The sequence below is a fragment of the Galleria mellonella genome, unplaced genomic scaffold (genome assembly GCF_026898425.1).
Source record: "Galleria mellonella isolate WM207_F2 unplaced genomic scaffold, CSIRO_AGI_GalMel_v1 utg139, whole genome shotgun sequence".
NCBI lineage: Eukaryota > Metazoa > Arthropoda > Insecta > Lepidoptera > Pyralidae > Galleria > Galleria mellonella.
In genome coordinates, this window is record NW_026441995.1 from 2,299,640 (window position 1) to 2,323,321 (window position 23,682).

Genomic DNA, 23,682 nt, shown 5'->3' on the forward strand with positions numbered 1-23,682 from the left:
GTTTATATTAACGATTAACTCTCCGGTGATTGTAAGCACTGATAATTAATTAAATTATGGTAAGATAGTGCCTACCAATTTCAATATGTTCAACGAAATGTGGCCATATGGAATGAACACTAAAGGCATAATAGATTGTTTTACATACATACATACATATCTGTCACGCCTGTCTACCATTAGGGTAGGCAGAGACAATGGAACTCCAAATGCTTCAATTCAAACAAACCTCTTTTGCTTCTTCCACATTCATCAATCTTTTCATACATTTCATAGATTGTTGTTCAAAATCTGAACAATTAAAAATGTGTCAGTGTAAATATTTATACCAAGGTATATAAAAGCTGTCTAGGTCCCGGCATAGAATAGTCCACTCCTTCCTTTCCCGTGGGTGTAGTAAGTGGCGACTAACGGAACTCATAAGTTATAAGTATGAAATCGAAAAGTAAATAAAATGTTTCAGTTAAAAAATAAACTATAAATAAAAAAAAAACCATCATCGAAATCGGTTCTCGATTCTTTTTTTTCCTAAAAACAAAAGCGTAAACGTGGAATCGCCATGGTCTATTGTAACTCGACCATGTTTTCACGGCCCATTAATTTTAACAAGGAACGAAGTGTCCACTTACAAGTCACTCGTCCAAACAAACTAGAAAACCACGCTTTCGCATCGTTAATCCGCCATTTTCCCCAAGCGATTTTTAACTCTATTTTAAATAAGCATTTTAGTGATTTCTTTTTGTAAAATCTTTAAAAAAAAATACCAGTTTTTTATTTCTCCTCTGTGTTTTAACATAAATAAATTAAAAGTGGATTTTTTTGAAGAACCGTTTTTATAAAGTCATTGTGAAAATCTGCTAGTTATACCACTACGTATATACATACAATGTTTTTATTTATATATTAAGAAGAGAATATAAAGCATTTCTTATAAATAAATACATAATGCTTGACATATGACCAGCACAAGTAATAGATGTGAATATATGAATGTGTATATAGAAAAAAAGAGATACATATATATATATATATATATATATATATATATATATATATATATATATATATATATATATATATATATATATATATATATATATATATATATATATATATATATATATATATATATATATATATATATATATATATATATGTACATGTATGTAAATTCAAAAATAATTTAGATTATATATATGATATAATGCTATAAGTATGTACTTTCAGATAAAAAGAGAATTTCGAAATCGGTTTACAACTAATAGAGTTACGAGCTAACAAACATAATATAAAAAAGAATTCACAAACCAGAACCAAAGGGAGACTTTGTACAAAAGTTTCCTTGAGCGCCTCTGTCCCATTCGTGTTTCTACCGTGAAGCAGCTGTGTTTGCATGGCTGTGTTTCGTAGTAAAGGGTGGGATATGACAGTGAATTTACAGGGTACAGAGGAATAACACCTAAATCCTCAGAAATGGCAACGTATGGGGTGGTATCATGGGCGAAACAGTATACTCTGTTATGTTCATAGTACTGCTCATGTCTATAGGCGACGATTATTACTTTCCATCAGGTGGTTCAGGTGCTTCACGACAGAAACACGAATGGGACAGGGGTGCCCAATCAAACGACTTTTGTACAAAGCCTCCCTCTGGTGAGTTTACCAATAACAGACCGCTCTAAAAACATTACAGAAACGCTGCGTCATATGTACAATCAATTTTTAACGAGATTCAAATAATTATCACGTGCCTGGTATACGAACGTAGATGCCACACTTTCTAAATCTCACTTCTAATTGTATATAACTCGAGTAATTTAATATAATGAGTTTAATATTAAAATATATAATATATAATCATAATAAATGTTAAGTAAAAGCAATGTTGGAGTTTTACAAAATGTTATTGAGTAACACAGTTGAAAGTTGTCATGTTATGAACGTGCTGTATGTAGTTCAAAAATACAATACAGATTTCACGGTGCCTATGTACTCCGTAAATGCGTCAAGTTTCTTATCTGTTTTTTTTTTTTACTGGACGTTAGAAAGAAAAAAATATTACATTATGATTTTTTACATTATGCTTTTTGACTTCTACTATAAATTATACGTAATGTCACGTTTATTATGTTTCTTTTTTTTTTATTAAAAATATACCATAACTGTACCATTGGAAATGTATAGAATAATATAGAAAAGAATAGAATTAAATGTAATAAAAAACATCATTATTTAAATAGATTCATCTGAATTGTTATTTTTATTGTTTCCTTTTTTTTTAATTTTTAATGATTCGCAAGAAACTGAATATCGGTAGGGACACTACAAATCAATTTGTGTACAAAATAATTTTGTGAGTAAAATAAATTTGTATTTTTTTTATACAATTTAGAATGGCAAACAAACTGACGGCCCACCTGATGGAAAGTGGTAACCGTCGCCTATAGACATGAGCAGTACCACGGACATAACAGAGTATACTGTTTCGCCCATGATACCCCCCAAGCGCATTAGCCGTGTGATCCCGGCATAGAATGAGCCACCCCTTCCTTTCCCGTGGGTGTCGTAAGAGGCGACTAAAGCAGCAGCAGCAGCAGCGTCTCTCTTAAGACACCACCAAAGCCCAACTGCGGTTGCCAACCCGCCGGCCAAGCATGGCAACTTCTAGTAAAACATCCCATTGTAGTGGAGGGCTATGTTCAGCAGTGGGCAATTAACGGCTGATTTATGTTTATCATTTTAAGATAAATATATTTTCCGACCATACGTTGCATAAAAAAAGGAGTTTTTTATGCAACTTAGAATGGCAAACAAACTGATGGGAAGTGGTAACCGTCGCCTATAGACATGAGCAGTACCGTGGACATAACAGAGTAAAAATAAAATAAAAAAATAATAATAAAATTTATTGCCATTCTTCACAAATTATAATGTACATATATTAATTAATCAATATATTGTCCATTAATCGTATGCGCCTGGCAATAGGTACAAACTCAGCTTTTGCTGGACTGATGTTCGTTCAGCGCTGATTTTCAGTTTGCACCTACACGGGGCACCGTTTCATTATCAAATATATATATTGATGTAGATATTACATAAAAAATAAAAGAAAACAATACAAAAACTAAAATAAACAAGTATAAAAACAATGAATAAAAGAAAAAAAAATATAACAGAACAAGAATCCAATGTACCAAATTAGTGACAAGAAAAAAAAAAACCCTTAAAAGTGATATACAATTTCGATGCACTACATTCGATGACGAGAGCCAGCTCCACGATCCGAGGGTTGCTTCCGCATAAGTAAAATCCTTTTCTTCATTAAGTTTTTAAAATGTAATGGTGTTAAAGGTTGGTGTAATGGTGGAGGCAGGTCGTTCCAAATTTTTGCGGCTGTAAATTTAAAACCTCCTCTATAATTTGCAGATCTGTGTGGTGGAATTTTTAATATATTTAATCTGCACTCTCGAAGTCCTCTATGATGTCTATTTCTAACCCAGTCCAGTTTCTCGTACAAATATTCTGGCCGTCCACTATGAACAATCTTCTGAACAAAACAAGAGAAATGAAGCTCTCTTCGTGAAGCCATATTCAATATATCATTTTTGTTGTAATATGGTGTAATATGTTCTCGTTTAGTGATGTTATAGCAAAAACGTATGCAGGCATTTTGTACTCGCTGAATAGATCCTCGAGTTCGCTCTAGCAATCTAGGGCCATATACTGTGTCGCAATAGTTGAAAAGGGACAATACTAGAGACTCCACTAGAGTTACACGAACTGGTATGCTCAAATATTTCCTCACATGATAAAGTGTTTTAAGTTTATAAAATGCTAATCTTATCTTTGTATTTACATGTTCTATGAAGCGTAATTCCTCATCAAATAAAAGTCCAAGATTTTTTGCAGTTTCAACTCTTTCTATTGGCTGGTTATTGACAAGAATCTGAGGACATTGGCGTTTAGTTTTCTTGCACTGCATTTTATTACCCAATACCAAAAACTTGGACTTCGTAGGGTTTAGTACAAGAGCATTACAGTGACACCATTTGAGAAGCGAATTCAAATCATTATTTATATTTATTTCCGCCTGTCTTAAATTTTCAGGTTCGAAAGAGTAGTAAAGTTGGGTATCATCCGCGTAAAGATGTAGCTGGCAATTTCTAATGTTAGCAGGAAGATCAGATGTATATATCAAAAATAATAAAGGGCTCAGTATGGAGCCCTGCGGCGTTCCTCTATTAACAGCTTTTATTTGAGATTTAGTTATAACACCCTGATCTGTCCGCATCTCCACGTATTGGCGTCGATGCTCCAAAAACGAAGCAAACCATCTACATGCCGCAGACGACACGCCATTATATGACATTTTCGTCAAAAGAAGTTCGTGATTTATACAATCGAAGGCATGTGAGAAGTCTAAAAGAACCAGCATACTTGCCTTTCCATCATCAGATGACTTTAGTATGTCATCAGTGACTTTGGAGAGGGCAGATGCCGTCCCATGATTACTTATGAATCCCGATTGCAATTTTGGTAGCAGATTTTCGCTTTCAAGATACTCTGCGAGCTGCTCATAAACCACCCTTTCTATTACTTTGGACAGGATCGGGAGAAGACTAATAGGCCGCAGATCTTTAAAATCATTAACTTCTGATCCTTTTGGAATTGGTTTAATTTTAGCAATTGACCATTCTTGGGGAAAATAATTGGATGAGATTGAATCGTTAATTAATTTTGTAATAATAGGAAGGGTAACATTGAGTGTCATTCTCAGCATTTCTATAGTTATTCCATCGTGGCCGCAAGCTTTAGTATTGACTGCATTGATTATTTTAATTATTTTCTCCTCGTCACACGATGTGATATTAAATTCATTGCTCACCATTTTCCTTGATATGGGTTTGTTATTCACTCTGTTACTTTGTGGATCATTGGGAACATCAAGAAAAAAATTGTTAACAGCGTCGGGGTTCATAAGATGATCTGGTATCAATGACTGGTCTACATTATTTGTAGTACATATTTGAATCCTCTTATATATATATTGCGGACTTCGCTGTGGTTTATTCATTTTAAGTTCTGCCACCACCATGGCATGATCGCTAAGCTTTGGGTTGTGATAGACGTAAATTCCGGAGCAGATGGCCGGTGTATCAGTAATTACAAGATCTATTTGTGACGAAGTATTATCAGTCACCCTTGTTGGTTCATTAACAAGTTGGTAAAGATTTCGTTGAAATAGAAAGGTTGTCAAAGCAGATGTAGACGAGGCTCCCTTATTATTTATATTTACATTGAAGTCTGTGAGTATATAAATTGAATCATAACTCGAAAAAGTGTCCAACGAGCTACTAAGATTTTCAATAGCAGTATCTACCGAAACTGACTCTGGTCTATATGCTGTTCCTATAGCTAAACGAGCAGTTCCCGGAAGGTGCAATTCCACCCACATCTGCTCTAAATCAGAAGTGGGATGTGGCAGTACTCGTATCCGCAGTCCTTTTTTGTAATAAAAACCTACACCTCCACCTCTCGAACCCGTTTTTCTAGCCTTGTGTTTAAAAACGTAACCCGGGATCGCAGGCGCTAGCCCCGTCTGATCATTCTTTAACCACGTTTCGTTTATTGCCAACACATCTAGTCTATAGTTATTCACTGCTGCCACTAGCTCATCCTGACCGGTATTTAAAGAACGTATATTTATGAGACCTAATCGAAAACTGATTGACTTTTTAATCATTTCCTTCACATTTATTAATTTTAATTCTACTGATAGGCAGCAAATATCTGTTACAAGAGTTATGTAATTTCTGTTCACACATTAAACCATATTGACACATAATTAGAGATCTATCACAATAATGTTTGCATTTCCAATAACAAGTGGTTAAAAAATATCTGAATATTCTCGATAAATTACTGGATAGAAGTGATAATACATTATTATCCATAGATAAATTAACCACATTATTCCCAGAACCTACAAACTGATATTTAATAAAAAACATCTGTAAGTAGGCACTACAATCAAAATATAAATACAGGACGCAGCCTGTCGACTGATATTTAACAAAAAATATTATTAATGTGGTATTAATATCCATGAACATACATAAAAAATCGTCCCAATGATTTATATATAGATATGCAACAGAAAATAATAGTAAACTATTGTTCCAATTAATAAAATATACTACTACACTTTTTAAATATTCATACTCGTATTGAATAAAAAACAATAATAACCAGGTACACCAATCAATACACAAATACACAACACTATTTATATGATATCTAGATTGATATTTCTTAAAAAAACACAGTAACATATCACTACAATGAAAAAATATAATAAGCTATTTTTACAGGTACCAGGTTGACATCTAATAGAAAACAATAGTAAAAAAAAAACTCCATGATCAATGCTTAAGATTACCACATTGTTTTCATAATTTAAAGATTGATACTTAACATAAAATAATAGTAAAGAGGCACTGTAACCACCGCATATACGAGGTCTGTCCGGAAAGTTCGTATAAAAGTGTTCTGGAATGCGAGAAAGAGGAGTGGGGAGGCCAGGTAAGCGCAGGACCCCTTCCTTATGTCCCTAACAATGCTTCAGTTCTGGTCTGACCGCCGTGCGGTGCGAACTGGCTTGTCACGCCATCTGTGAAGTTACCTCTTAACGAAACCCCGTCGGCATGGAGCCCGCTTCCGTTGAAGAGCAGCGCGTCGTAATCAAGTTTCTCTCGAAACTCGGCAAGAATGGCCGTGAAATTTTTGCCGATCTTAGAACAGTTTATGGGGATGATGCTGTGAAGGAACCAACCGTCCACAAGTGGCTAAAAAGATTCAGAGAGGGCCGAGAAAGAGTTCGATGTTCGGGGGATTGTCCATCAAGAATTCGTCCCTCCAGGCCAGACAGTTGATGGAAAATTCTACGTCGATGTGCTCAGACGCCTCAAAGCTCGTGTGGCACGAGTTCGTCCAGAATTGGCGCGAGAGGGGCGTTGGATTCTTCACCACGACAATGCCCCTGCCCACACCTCTCTTGTTGTCCGTGAGTTTTTGAGTAAAAATTCCATTACGGTGACCGAACACCCCCCCTATTCGCCGGATTTGGCCCCGTGTGACTTCTTCTTGTTCCCAAAAACCAAATTGGTACTTCGGGGGCGGCATTTGGGGGACATAAATGAGATAAAAAAAGCTACGACGGGGCAGCTGAGAAACCTACAACCAGAGGACTTTCAAGGAGCCTTCTCACAGTGGAAACGGCGTTGGCACAAGTGCATTATGTCACAGGGGGAGTACTTTGAAGGGGATAAAATTGATTTACCTGAATAATTGTAAAATAAAATTTTTAAAAAACTTTTATACGTACTTTCCGGACAAACCTCGTATATACATTTTTATAGCATACAGATAGACATTTTAAGTAAGACTGCACTGATAAGGCTATACTCTTAACACATTCAAATCTACATAAATACACTATTCCATAATTTTTATAACTTACTGAATTATATTTAACTTTAAATCGTTTAAACATTAAAGGAAATAGCTTATAAATAAATTTAAGATATATAATAAAGAGATATTTATTATTGAACGGCCGCCGATCCAAAAACCCTGGTAAGATCTTTATCTGTACTTATACGATACCGTGGTGTATCCTCACCTTGATGTTGCCTTACAAATATTTTGCCGTCCCTTGTCCATACGTATCGCCAGTTGTGGCGTACTCCAAGCTCACGTGCTCGCTGAAATAACTGTCTGTTTTTTAGTGTCAGTCTTTCGTTTATATAAAATTTACTTGGTGGCCCTGGAATCTCTGTGCCTTCTGTAGTGGCACCACGACGAACCCTTGCAGCCTGGAGCAACTGATCACGCAGGGCGCGACGCGCCAGTCGTACCACCACCAAGCGTGGTCGACCCGAGACTTTATTATCAGAATCTAATAACCTTCCGACCCGCACTGCACTGGTTATATCTTGCACTGTCAGCTGCATGCCCAACTTGCTAGCTATGCTAATCACATTATGCGTGACATTTTCTCCCTTTTGTTCAGGTATGCATGAGATCTGAAGGTCATTGAGCAACAAATCTTGATCCCTATCATTGAGCTCGATTTTTAAGTTTTCAATCGACTATAACAATGATGTGTCACTTTGGAACACGGAATCAGTGCTAGTGCGTCGTTCCATTTTATCCATACGTATACCCAATTCATCCAATCGGTTTTCACATGCATCTATCCTTAAATTTAAACTACTAATAGTATCGGTAAACGATTGCATCTGCAAATGCATCTCCCTCATGTCATCTCGAAGAAGACGTATTTCCTTTAGCAGCATTTCATTTGTAGTCGTGTTCGCCATATGTTCCGGTGAAGCCGAAGAACGGTCCGGTGAGAGCGCACTACCCCCGCGTCTCTGTGTCACGTTGTCTGCCTCCGGTCTGATAGGAGTATTTGTGTTGTCCTTTTTTGGAACCCTTGACTTGCATGAGAGACACTTCCAGGAGTCTTTATGCTTCTGTGTCATGGTGTTATAGAAACGTGACTCTGATACATTAGCACATTCCAAATCATAGTTTTGTTTACAGGCACTGCAGATCAAACATCGCTTATTTTCGATACCATTCAAGCACCCAGCGCAGACAATATTATTCTTCCTTAGCGTATTCATTTTGAATTGTGCAATATATATATATATATATATATATATATATATGTATATACAACAATAATAACCGTTCGAATCGCGATTTGATCCCGTACTCACTCACAGGCCTGGTATGCAGAGCCACAATGTTATAATGCTATGAAATATAATTAGTAATAATCCATACAACCAGTGAGCAAAAAGGTGATATAATCCAAAATATGTGGGTAGATGATAATGTCACGAATCACACTCGATCTAAGTCACTTATTAATTTACTAATTTCTACTATGATACTTCACTGCAGTAAATGCAAACCGTGTCACTTTGAAGATCCTACCATTAGAATTATTCCTCTATGAAATTTATATGGAACTAGTTGATTTTTATAATAATTTCTATGTTATTACTTGGAGCGTAAACAAAACACGTCACGAGTATACTGTTTCGCCCATGATACCCCCATGCGTTGTCATTTCTGAGGACTCAGCTGTTATTCCTCTGTACCCTGTAAATTCACTGCCATATACTACCCTTCAAACCGAAACACAGCCTTTCAAACAGAACTGCTTCACGGAAGAAACACGAATGGGACAGAGGTGCTCAAGTAAACGACTTTTTGTACAAAGTCTCCCTCTGGTAAACAATGTTTCAGAATGAGTGTATGTGATATTCTACCATAACTTCTATATATATATTTAAATAAATCATATTTTCCAAATTTGCGAAATAAAATGTGTTATTGCAAAACACGCAGACAAAGCTGAGAGTGTCAACTAGTTATAAATACTGGAGTTAAATTTAAATAAACAAGTCGATCTGTTGAGACAACAGTTACTGGACAGTGCCAGATAACTGTGAAACGACATAATCTCTTTATTGTTTACTGCCACATACCTGATATGTAACGGCTGTTACAGACTTGCGAATATATGTTTATCTGTCTGTCTATTTAGAAATATTTCCATATATTATAATATGCACGTTTCGGAGAGGAGGGAGATATTGTTAGTAATTCGGACTACAAGTCCCATTGCTAGCAATATACCCTGTCAGGTTGACTTCCACGTGGTCCTCCCGGATTGCCCTTCCATTATCATCCAATAAAAAATATACTCGTTTCGTATTAAATTTGGTAGGAATCAAATGACGAGAATTGAAAATGATGAAATCTGTCCAGTGCTGAACATAGGCTTCCTCCATAGACTGTCATAAGGAACGGTCCTGAGCCACATGCTTCCACTGATCTCCTGCAATGCAATGTAAAGAATAAAAAAAAAAGTAAAATCTATCGATTACAAAAAAAAAAAATACTTAATTCAAAATAAATTAAAAATTCGCGTTAAAAACGCGAAATAACTGTTAAAAATTCGCGTTTTTGTATCTGTAGAAAAATACCTATATTTCAGTCATGTTAAATGTTATATAATCTATATAACATTAGAGTAATGATTAGTATAAATTTAAAAAAAATATCATCATTGACGAAGATTCTATGTACTCATACATTACATACTCAAGAAAATACTGTCTAAATGAGAACCTCCACTTTTTGAAGTCGTTAAAAATAAAATAATGCTTTCTTAAAAACACTTGCTTTTACAATGTACAATGTATCTACACTCTCAGTAATTAAATTCAATTGATAATGTCAATTGAAGAGTTAATGGTGGCCATAAATCATAGAACGATCACAATTAATTTATGTCTCTTTTTTGTTCTAATATCGATAATCGTTAACACATAATAACTTGACATGTTCCGTTAATGTCACAAATAATTACTTTCCACTATATTACCGATATATACAAGAATTACTTACTTTATTTATTTTATATGGGTAATAATCCTACTTACCCATACAAAGTAGGTTAAATACTAACTCGAAACAATCCCGTTTTGGGTTAAAATTTAAAACTAATAAAATTTTGTTACAAAATAATTATTATTTCAGCCGTTAACTGTCCACTGCTGGACATAAGCCTTCCTTATAAGGATAGTTGTGTCATTAGTTGCCACGCTTGATGGGCGGGTTGACAACCGCAGTTAGGCCTTTGGGAATGTTTTAAGAGGGATACCCATTTCTGGACGTTAAGTGTCTGCCTAGCTTACCCTATAATACTATGTCCAATACACCCAGTAGCTAGTACAGCAGCTAGCGATGTACAATAACTGACTTATTACGCACTTCACCATAATACATGATATAAATACATGCAATTCAATGGGGGATAAATCAAAACGGAAGCCGCTCGTATGTATTCGTTCCTATGGTTTCCCGGTACGATTTATTCTATGAATAGACATGCTTATTTATCTGACACAAGATAAGTGTCTGTATGTATAAGTTAGTTTAATATTTAACTCATTTAGCTTGTAAGTAATATTAACTACGTTTGTAATAAATAATATTAGAACGGAAAATATTGTACAAAATGTTTATGTACATACATAACTAGCAATTTCCCACAGTCTTCGGTTCCCACAGTCCCACAGTTCGGTCAGTTTTGCGGTCATCTGGAGGCAAAAGCTAAGATAGCTTCCAAAAAGTTGGGGGTGCTCAATAGGGTGAGACGGTATTTCACGCCAGAAAACCGCCTGAAACTGTATAAAGCTCAAGTGAGGCCACACATGGAATACTGTTCTCACCTGTGGGCAGAAGCGCCACAGTACCAACTCCTTCCGTTAGACCGCATTTAAAGTCGGGCAGCTCGAATTGTTGACGATTGGCGTCTTACTGTCCGACTCGACCCACTGAAACTGCGTAGAGATGTTGCATCTCTGTGCATCTTCTACCGAATTTATCATGGGGAGTGCTCTGAAGAATTGTTCGGACTGATACCTGCTGCAGATTTTCACCGTCGTACAACCCGCCATAAACTAAAATTTCATCCCAACCATCTGGACGAGTGGCGGTCCTCCACCGTGCGTTTTTCAAGGCACTTTCTCCCACGCACAACCACTCTATGGAATCAACTTCAAGCAGCAGTATTTCCGAACCGATACGACAACATAACCTTCAAGAAAAGAGCATATTCCTTTTTAAAAATCCGGCAGCACACCTGCAATGCCGCCGTAGGTGTTGTGGGTGACCATGGGCGGCGGTAGTCACTTACCATCAGGTGAGCCGCATGCTGGTTTGCCCCCTGTGTTGTAAAAAAAAAAAGTTTTGCATACGAGTGTTGTATTGTATTGTAAAATCTTTATTGTACATAATTCAAATTAAGCACTGATATATGATTTAATATACAATGGCGGACTTATCCCATAAAGGGATCTCTTACTACCTTACCTTACTACTCTTTATACCTACATATGTAAATAATAAAAGTGTTCTATGTGTTAAGTAGGAATGTAACCTATTCGTGTATCAAATTTCATTTAAATCCATTCAGCCATTTAAACGTGATTGAGTAACGAACATACAATCATTCAAACATTTTTTTTTTACAACTTAGAATGGCAAACAAGCTGACGGCCCACCTGATGGAAAGTGGTAACCGTCGCCTATAGACATGAGCAGTACCATGGACATAATAGAGTATACTGTTTCGCCCATGATACCCCCCATGCGTTGCCATTCCTGAGGACTCAGGTGTTATTCCTCTGTACCCAGTAAATTCACGCCATATCCCACCCTTCAAACCGAAACACAGTTATGCAAACACAACTGCTTCACGGTTGAAACACGAATGGGACAGAGGTACCCAAGCAATCGACTTTTGTACAAAGTCTCCCTCTGGTCCCCATCTTCATGAACGTATACGTTTATAATATTAATAGGATCTGAAATGGTACCAGAAAGAATTTTTTCGTTACCGATTTTGATGATAATTTTTGCAAGCAATAATGGAAGAAAATGTAATGGTAATTCCACCTGCACTATCAATATACGCTGGCAGAGCACCAGTGTTTTTTTTTTTTATTGGATGAAAGTGGAATGATCACCACACCTGTGCTAACGAGATACGCTGGCGGAGCACCAGTGAAGGGTGATCGATGAGGATGAAAACAGGCCAGTTAGCCCGTCATGATGAATTCATCAGGAATTAACATGATAGTTTCCAGGGGGAACCGCGAGGAGGTCGACCTGGTTGGGTATATTGCTAGCAATGGGATTCTCAGTCTCTATTACTAACAATCCCTTTCTCCCGCACCGCAGTTAGGTTTTGGTGATGTTTTTAGAGTGACGCTCCTACCTATCTTTCGACCATTAAGTTTCCTTAGTCGCCTTTTACGACACCTATGGGAAAAGAAGTGTTGACCCATTCTATGCCGAGACCGCACAGCAGTAATAAGGTGACAGCCCATACCAATTTTGTCCCTATTGATTTTGTATACAATATAATAAATATAATGCAACTACTTATTTTTTTTTTGTTTCAGGTAAATCAAAAGGAGTGGATACAGCATTTCAAAGTTTAGGTACAAACACTAAGTCAAGGTCGAATTGGCTAGTTGCTCCTTTTTGCTCCGCAAAACACGTAGAGATCGATTGTACTTGATGGTTGATGATAGAACCATAACTTTGTTTGTGCTATCGGTGTACCTGTGAGTGATGGTGATAAGTGAGGATGAAGGCAGGTCAGTTGCAAAAAGAATAGTGAAAATCGGTTGCCAACACGATCACGTGAAACAATTCCAAAAAGATCAGATAAAATTCGTTCTATTTGCTCTTCTAATACAGTTAATTATTTGTTATAGTAATATTTTATATATTTATTTATGTATACATTATGTGTATGTTTCTATTAGTCTAAATATATCATCATAGTCGTAGAATACTGACGGATCTGACAAATATTACATATATAGATCCATCAGTATTCTACGACTATGACGATATGTTTATAATATATAAATGTACTAAGTATAGTCATAGGTTTCCTCAATTCATTAATGCATCGCCATCTTATTTGTCTGTTTGCCCAATCATTGACTAGTAGAGAACACCATCCTGTGTTAAGTCCACCAAATGTAAATAGGATATATAGGACGATATTTCATGCCAGAACACCGCCTGAAATTATATAAAGCCCAAGTCAGGCCGCATATGGAATACTGTTCTCACCTGTGGGCAGGAGCGCCACAGTACCAACTCCTTCCGTTAGACCGCATTCAGAGTCGGGCGACTCGAATTATCGATAGTCAACGCCTTACTGTCCGACTTGATCCACTGAAACTGCGCAGAGATGTTGCATCTCTGTGCATCTTCTACCGAATTTATCATGGGGAGTGTTCTGAGGAATTGTTCGGATTGATACCTGCTGCTGATTTTCACCACCGTACAACCCGCCACAAACTAAAGTTTCATCCCAATCATCTGGACGAGTGGCGGTCTTCCACCGTGCGTTTTTCAAGGAACTTTCTTCCACGCACAACCATTCTTTGGAATCAACTTCCAGCAGCAGTATTTCCGAACCGATACGACAACATAACCTTCAAGAAAAGAGTATATTCCTTTTTAAAAGGCCGGCAGCACACCTGCAATGCCGCTGGTGTTGTGGGTGATCATGGGCGGCGGTAGTCACTTACCATCAGGTGAGCCGCATGCTCGTTTGCCCCCTGTGTTGTAAAAAAAAAAAAAAAAAGGATTTCACTGTGCATTAAAATTTAAATAAACAAATAAATAAATAATAATCTTTTTCTCAAACATGCTTGGAAATGTGAGCATTATTTTGACAATCTTCTTAGAGATAAATCAAAATTGCCGTGCTGGCCAGATACATGCGGGCAGCGGCCGGCAAAAGTTGTATGAAAATCCATATCTGTCGTGTTTTGCGGCCAGATAAATTACTATGTAAACTCATATCTGTTCTGTAATTTAAAAATGGAATGACCTTTTACTTCGAAACATGGCTACCAAGGAGGTAACTAATATAAGGTTTTATTTAAATTTCAAACTGGCTTGCAAACAGAAAGCTGTTCATTGAAAAAAAAATAAAGGAACATTATGGCGCGTGAAAAATTATTATTGTTCGTTATTCGTCATTGAACTTAAAAAGTAAAATTGTGTTTTTGATTTCCGGGCATTGTTTGAGAAAAGTACTATACAAGCCTTGGCCACAACTAGGCATTGATGGACTCACGTAAGTGTGCCTCGGCTACGCCTCGGCCCACATTTGAAATGAAATGAAATGAAATGAAATTTATTTGCTAGAAACATTGTAGAAAAGGTGTTGCATTTGTGAAGTTTATAAGATGTCCATTATGTTTCGCCACATCAAATGGCATGCAAATATTAATTATTGAATTTATCCATTTTCTATTTTATACAGGTACATCATATATTTAATTCTCAATTATATATACAATAAATCACTATTAGTACGAAGTGTCACTTTGGTCATGCATTACAAACAGTCAATAAAGCTACTACAAATAATAAAATGATAAAAATGTCAAATAAAATTAAAATTACAATTTAAATTTCAACTAAGTCAATGTCACAGCATTTGTATTTTACAAAAACTCATTAATATTGTAAAAATTATTTTCTATTAACCATGTTTTCAATTTTAATTTAAAATAATTTAATGGCAATTCTCTTATTTTTTTTGGTATCCTATTATAAATTCGAATAGCCATTACACCGCAATTTTGTTGATGCAGCGTTGACTTACAGGTGGGTAGTTTCAGTTGTGTGGGGTCTCTGGGTGTGAATTTATTATATTCTGTCATTGTTGTAAATAAATACAAATGTTTTTTTACAAATATTCCCACCTCATAGATATACATTGAGGTAAGCGTCAAAAGCTTTAATTTTTTAAATAGAGGTTTACAAGATTCTGTTGGACCAACACCACAAATCGCTCTTATACATTTCTTTTGCGCGATAAAAACTTTTCTTACTAATACCGAATTTCCCCATAGTAGAAGTCCGTATCTCAATATCGATCCTACATAACCGTGGTAAGCGGTAAGGACTGTGGTTTCATTGGCTTCTCTTTTTAACCTTCTTAGAGCATACACAAAACTGTTTATACGCTTCCTTACATTATTTGTATGTCCTTTCCAATTACAAATTTGCACGTTCGTCCATCAATGCCTCATTATCTAAATCAATTTTATCCCCTTCAAAGTACTCCCCCTGTGACATAATGCACTTGTGCCAACGCCGTTTCCACTGTGAGAAGGCTCCTTGAAAGTCCTCTGGTTGTAGGTTTCTCAGCTGCCCCGTCGTAGCTTTTTTTATCTCATTTATGTCCCCCAAATGCCGCCCCCGAAGTACCAATTTGGTTTTTGGGAACAAGAAGAAGTCACACGGGGCCAAATCCGGCGAATAGGGGGGGTGTTCGGTCACCGTAATGGAATTTTTACTCAAAAACTCACGGAACGATCTTGGCGCAAATTTTTTTCATTTGAAGTTCGTTTCTTAGAATTTCGTGGACCACGGTTTTGCCCAAATTAAGCTCTTCAGCCACCTGTCTGACCGTTAAACGACGGTCCCCATTAACACAAGTTCGAATTCTTTCCACGTTTTCGTCGGAATGTGAAGTGGAAGGACGTCCTGAACGTGGGTCATCTTGAACGCTTTCTCGGCCCTCTCTGAATCTTTTTAGCCACTTGTGGACGGTTGGTTCCTTCACAGCATCATCCCCATAAACTGTTCTGAGATCGGCAAAAATTTCACGGCCATTCTTGCCGAGTTTCGAGAGAAACTTGATTACGACGCGCTGCTCTTCAACGGAAGCGGGCTCCATGCCGACGGGGTTTCGTTAAGAGGTAACTTCACAGATGGCGTGACAAGCCAGTTCGCACCGCACGGCGGTCAGACCAGAACTGAAGCATTGTTAGGGACATAAGGAAGGGGTCCTGCGCTTACCTGGCCTCCCCACTCCTCTTTCTCGCATTCCAGAACACTTTTATACGAACTTTCCGGACAGACCTCGTACTGCTCATGTCTATAGGCGACGGTTACCACTTTCCATCAGTTGTATAAAAAAAAAATACAATATTTTATGGAACTAGGTATTATTTTGCGGAAGTCCATATCACCAGTTAGTGGATCTCTTTCGTTTAATTTCTCTACCAATTAGTATGCGTGCGACTGTCAACATTTAAAGATTGGCTACTGTTATTATTAGTAGAGGTTCTACCATTAAAATATATCATTAAAAACGGTATAAATGGCTATAAAGATGTCGTCGAAGCATTTTTTGACATTAATTTCTAATGAGAACTAAAAATTAATTTTGGTCGAATGAAATACACTCTTTGGAATTAATTTAATGCGCAGGTAACTCCAAATCGTTATTTAGGCTGACTGAAATGAGTTGTTTGTACTTATTGTCTTATTTTAAAACCAAACTATAATGAAACCTTATTGTCATGTTTTTAGTAGATATAAATGTATGCTTTGTTGATTGTCCTTAAATAAATAAATAAACGTCAAGATTTGGCTCAAATCAAAATTTATATGGAACCATCAGGAAACTACAACTGCACGAAGAATTCTCAAAATCATATCAGCATTGGCGAAAATATCGCATAAATTTCTTAAATTTCATTTTCGCCAGTTATAATCCAAAATAAAAATACTGGAAAATTTACCTTGGTACTTTTAAAAATAATAGAAAATTCATATTTAGTTGCGACATCTATTTATATCTACGTCTGTGAAGGCAGGACTGGCATTTGTTCTGAGAAACAGGCCGGATGGTTGGATTTGTTTGTTACTTGAGGAAGTTGTTTGTTGAAAAACAACATGTTTTATTACACGACTTTGAAAAGGGGAAAGTTCTCAACTCATCTGTATTGTATATGTATGTTTGTTTTATACGACATTCAGTCAACTATAAACCTAATTTGCAGGCGTGAATTTACAGGTTACAGAGGAATAACACCTGAGTCCTCAGGAATGGCAACGCATGGTAGGTATCATGGGCGAAACAGAATACTCTGTTATGTCCATGGTACTGCTCATGTCTATAGGCGACGGTTACCACTTTCCATCAGGTGGACCATCAGCTTGTTTGCCATTCTAAGTCGTATAAAAAACATACTAAAGAAAATTAAATAAAAATTTGTAATAATAGATCCGTATGGAAAACACATCGCTTTGCACGACCCGAGAATCGAACGCAGACCTCACCGTCACAAAGACGCTAACCACTGAGATGTGCGACAGCGAACTGACAACGTTAAATTATTTCCGCCGCGCAATATTTTTCTATAGAATCCCACACCGTCAGAAGGAAATTCTAATTACTGTGGTGCTCCCGCCGTGCGATCATATCTTGCACTCGGCTACATTTTATAACAATACCGAATATACCACCGCCAAACGAATCCCGCGCATATTTGTTAACTTTTAAAGTTGAAAGTTCTCTAGCAGATCTTGTAACCCGATATCAACATTGACTAAGTGTCAAGCCAGGAGCTCAGGTAGATATCGGATCCTATAATAGGCCTGGAGCTAGGTAGCAATTTTAATGCGATATTAACACTTGGGTACTGGGTACAATGTGCCATGGACCGGTTAGTTCAGTGGTTCTCAAAGTATTCAAAATATGTTTGTTAGGTTTTTCGCGATTGAAAGAAAATTCCTTAGTGTTACTTCTTATGCCCTTATATTTTCTAAATTTCTCATGTCGTGAGTTTTTTTTTTTATTTATATTTTTTTTTATCTTTAAATATATATATATCTTAAATTATAATTACTTGTATATATGTATTATATAAATAATAATATGTTACCTTATATCATCCATTACTAAATGTAACTTCGTATTTAAACTTTGAGCACATCTGCACCTATAGATTCTCTAGATTTAACTTACTTCTACGTTCTAATTTACTTAAGTACGCACTTAAGTTGCGATAAAAAAGTATGGAAATCAACATATATTTAATTACTGCTTTATGTCTAAACCAAATGATATCTATCATGTATCTAATATCGTAGCGTAGTTAAGGTGTTAACAGGTAACAAACACACAAACTCACTATAACATTTTTTCCGCACGCAGTCAGGCTCGTGCTCTTGTCAATATCGCTCACGATACGACGAGGTGGGGAAGGGATTGTTAGTAATGGAGGCTAAAGGCCTCCTATTACTAGCAATATACCCAACCAGGTCGACCTCCCTGTGGTCCCCCCTGGAAACAATCGTGCTGAATTCCAAGTGTATTCAACACGATTGGCTAACTGACCTGCTTTTTTCATTCTCATCTATCATCCCTCACTGGTGCACTGCCAGCGTATATCGTTAACGCAAGTGGGGTTACCTACCATTTCATTAAAAAAAAATATCGCTCATAATTAAGGATCACGAAATGATTCCGAAACTAGTTGAGCTTTTACGAACTAATTACACGTAAGTCAAACCGGTAGTAATTGTATTGTATTAGTTAATAAAAAAAAAATATGAATATGAAACTAAAAAGGCCTAAAAAATAATCATCGAAATCAGTTCAGTATTGGCAAAAATATTTTTTATATATATATATATATATATATATATATATATATATATATATATATATATATATATATATATATATATATATATATATATAAAAAGATTAATTTGGAACCATTATACAATAAAAATCTGTGTATTATATTATTATTGTATGTATGTATGTATTATTAACATATCCTCATAAATAACTAATAAATACTCATAAGACTATTTTAAAATACTCTAACCTAAATTCCTGTAGCATACAAATTAAGCACACATAATATAAAAAAAAAAAAAAACTAAAACATTGAATAAAAATTGGCACTCCGCTACGTTAAATTCCATGAGCGTACTCGTATACGGTCAGGTTTGTATGTAAATTTATTCATACAACTGAGTAAAAAAAAAATAAAACATACAACTCCTGGGAAATTCGTTGGTGTTCTTGATAGCTCGTGTGAATCAACTTTGTGGGCATCATTGTTTTCCGATGACCTTAATAGTGTGGTCCGGTATCGATATCGATAAAAAAATAATTTATAATTATACATATATATATTGAGAATTTCCGATTTGAATAAAGAACTCAATTGTGTGCATAGAATACAGAATGAGATGCATCTCATGTTATTAGAATTATTACAGATTAGCTTTTTGCATGCTACTTCATACTTGTGGATTTTAGAAGCAGGAACACTAATTAATTACACCAATTCTAATTAACGTAACAAAATAAAACATATATCAGTTTTAAAGTTAGACGTCGCATTTAATTTGATTTTGTAGTTTTTGCGTGATGCTGGCACAAACATATATACAGACAAACAAAATTTCCAAAAAATATTGGTTTAACATCGATTTGTCTTATTAAAATTCCTCATATTATTTTTTCTTCAATATCTCCCATATACAGACATCACTTGGCTATAATTTTATTATATTAAGAAGATAAAATGATTAATACAATCAATTTTTTGTCCGATTAAGTGAAATAACATTAATTAACTGCCTTTTTATTTAACTATTTATAATATCTGTAATAGTCTTTATGATAGTCTTGATTCTATATTGACTATATGAAGATTGAAGTACAGCATATTTGCAGAGCAAACAACTGCTTACTGCGAAGTAAAATTACTCGTAAACACATGAGTCTGCATTTTAAATTCATATATTTTCTATATAATGTTTGTATCTCGTCGCCGTTTATAGGTGTATTTTGTAAGAATCGAAAACCCTGTTTTATGGGACAAAATGTATTTGTTTTAAATGAATACATATCTCTACACTCGCATTTCTATTTCACCTGATGAATTAAATGGCTAATGGCTTTGGTTGAACTAATAGGACCGCTTAAAAAAAATTATTAAAGTTGAATCTATGAAAAATAAATCGAATATACTAATGACCAAAATATCTATTTAATTAACATTTGGCACTGTCGAAAACTGACGTTAATGGCTACTTTCAAGTTCATAGGAAGTCGTTAGTTAGTAATGACAGAACGGTGTATAGCGTTTAAAAGTACATTTAATCATTTTATATTTTCTAACCATTACCATTTTAATGCCTCATTTAAACAAGCTCAGTATGAAACAGGTTTGTTCAGTATAAATATTGTAATATAAACAGAACTAGAAACATGACAGTAAGCAAGGATTGCTAATCTTAAAACATTAAGAATATTTGCAATTAATTACTAATGCAATATGCAAAAAGGTTCTTGAACATATGTATACTCACATTTTTAATTATTTATATATTTTTTTATTCACATAATTTGATTATAGACCAATTTAACATTTTATATCAAGGCAGCTGTTACCTTTTAGGTTAAGAAATTTTGAAGGTATTTGAAACAGATGATTTAATTGTAATTGTGAACCCATGGAGTTTTTAAATATATTAATAATATTTATGAAAAAAACATCTGTATAAAAATTAATTATATCAGCAAATTAATTTGAAATAAATGACTTGTCGATAACATTGATGTCGTTACATCACTAAAATCACATGGGAAGATCAAGGACCTATCGCGTCATCGGACAATAATTCATGTAAAATTTTATGTTGATGAGAATGCAACGGAGAATGTACATTGTTTTTTTTTTTTTTATTGCCAATTTTGTTTTACAATACTTAAGCAATGAGTTTACTACTCAAACAATGTGACCCTTTCGTAAAGATTTTCCAAGTTCAATGACCGACGCCTGAGCAGTGTGTTAATTTAGATTTTATAATTGTAGACCCTTATTACATAAAACATGGTATACAATAGGCAGGTGTTATAGCATTTAATTACATTAATTCTTTATGCAAATAGATTTTGCTTAACAAAAAAAAACAATGTTGCAAAAATTCGTGATAAAATTAACATTGACTAGTGACCCTAATGCCTTGTGGTTCCAGCACGAAATAGGCCATCCCTTTCTTTTCTGTGGGTGTTGTAAGAGGCAACTAAGGTAGGACGACGGATGGGCAGCAGCGTCCCTCTTAGAACATCACGAAAACCTAACTGCAGTTGTCAATTCACCAGCTAAACGTGGCAATTACTGGCAAAACCCTCCTTTTGGAGGATACCTATATTCAACAATGGACACTAGATAGCTGGTATGATAAAGATGATGAGTAACCTTATTATTCTTACTCTTATTTTATTATCTAATTTGATTTTATGTTTTCCTAAAAATAAATATATATAGTTATTATAAATACAAGAAATTTATCGATATTACACTACATTACATAATCGACTGTCGAGATCGTTCACAACACTATCACCGGATATCCCTTTATTTTTAAAAAGATTGCAGATAATTCATAAATTGGATCATTGACCTTTTCGCGAATAGAACAAAAAAAAAACTAATAGTGATGTGTCTCATAAAGTAGATAATGTAAGTTTTGTTGCAAACGGAAATCGTTTGAAAGTCGAGAAATAAATTCAAATTGATAGTAATGGCAAAAAATATCGTATGCCCCATAATATTATTATGTGATGACCTTTTTAGTCTATTTCTAATGGAAGGAGGTTCTCCATTAATCAGATTTTTATAGTGTGTATATTACGCGCTGATGTCGCCAATTCTAAATCGATTTTGACGATTCTTTTTACTATCGATAGAGAATGCTCCCGTGGTGGTGACTTTCATCATCATCATCATATCAGCCGGTAACGGTCCACTGCTGAATATAGACCTCCCCCTGGTTCTCCCTGACAGGCAGGTTAACAACCGCAGTTAAGATTTGGTGACGCTTTAATTGCTTCGGTAATGCATATAATACATAAATTTAATACACATACATAACCGTGGGCAAAAAAAAAAAGAATAACCCCTTATTCATTTTTTTTACAACACAGTGGGCAAACGAGCATGCGGCTCACCTTGTGATAAGTGACTACCGCCGCCCAAGATCACCCACAACACTAACGGCATTGCAGGTGTGCTGCCGACCTTTTAAAAAGGAATATGTTCTTTTCTTGAAGGTTATGTTGTCGTATCGGTGCGGAAATACTGCTGCTGGAAGTTGATTCCAAAGAGTGGTTGTGCGTGGAAGAAAGTGCCTTGAAAAACGCACGGTGGAGGACCGCCACTCGTCCAGATGGTTGGGATAAAATTTTAGTTTATGGCGGGTTGTACAATGGTGAAAATCAGCAGCAAGTATCAATCCATATAAAAAGGCCAAATTTCTCATAAACCTGTTGACTCTTGTGCTAAATTCTCAATTCGTATGAATGATAAAACACTGTAATAGTAGAAGTAGGTTTGTAAGTTTGTTTTTATGAATAAAGGGTTTAGGTTTTAAGCGCAGATGAGCCATAGTACAGAATTACACAACGCGTCGTCTAAGTACCGCAAGCTAATAATAGATTGACGTTAGCGGCGTATGTTCGTATTGTTTCTAAGAAGTGCGGGCCTATTGTTCGTACTTGGGAAGAATAAAAAGTTCACCGATCGGTTACTCGGCCTATTGACCTGCGGTTTGGGGTTTGGTGCCCGCACGATGCATTGCGCATATTGATCTAGCGTTTATTTTATTTTTCTACCGACTTCAGGAATACGACATTCTCGATGGTGTTTTTTTTTATATTTATTACCTCATAAGTCCGTCAATTATAAACCGATTTGGGTGATTCTTTTATTTTATCTTTTTTAACTTTCAAATTGGTCCTATAGGATTTTTGTTAAAAATTAGTTCAGTTTTAAAATGAAAATAACTGGCTTTTTTTAAATGAAAATAATTTTTCCACAATTGAGGTCGGTTCTTTCATGGAAGACAATGTTATAATAACTGAATTACGGTAAAATACAAATAAATTGTTAATTGAACACACACACGCACACACACACTCACGCACGCACGCACGCACGCACGCACGCACGCACGCACGCACGATTACTATGTACATACATAAATACTGTTGGGGGGTATTATCATGGGCGAAACAGTATACTCTGTTATGTCCATGGTGCTGCTCATATCTATAGGCAACGGTTACCACTTTCCATCAGGTGGGCCGTAAGCTTGTTTTCCATTGTAAGTTGTATAAAAAAAAATTGATTTATATTATTAAGCTTTTTAAATAAAATTTGCTACGAG

The 23,682-nt window shown here is 35.6% G+C and overlaps 1 protein-coding gene across 4 annotated transcripts in view; it reads left to right on the forward strand.

Annotated features, from left to right (window-relative positions):
• LOC113509559 (uncharacterized) overlaps positions 1-23,682 on the forward strand; it is a 188,818-nt gene that overhangs the window by 138,860 nt on the left and 26,276 nt on the right. The window contains exon 2 of one of the 4 annotated variants that reach the window (XM_052903348.1): positions 13,056-13,094. The exons of the other annotated variants lie outside the window; for them this stretch is intronic. The gene's annotated coding sequence lies outside the window, so the exon portion shown is untranslated. The remainder of the gene's footprint in view (positions 1-13,055; positions 13,095-23,682) is intronic. 4 annotated transcript variants of the gene reach the window in all.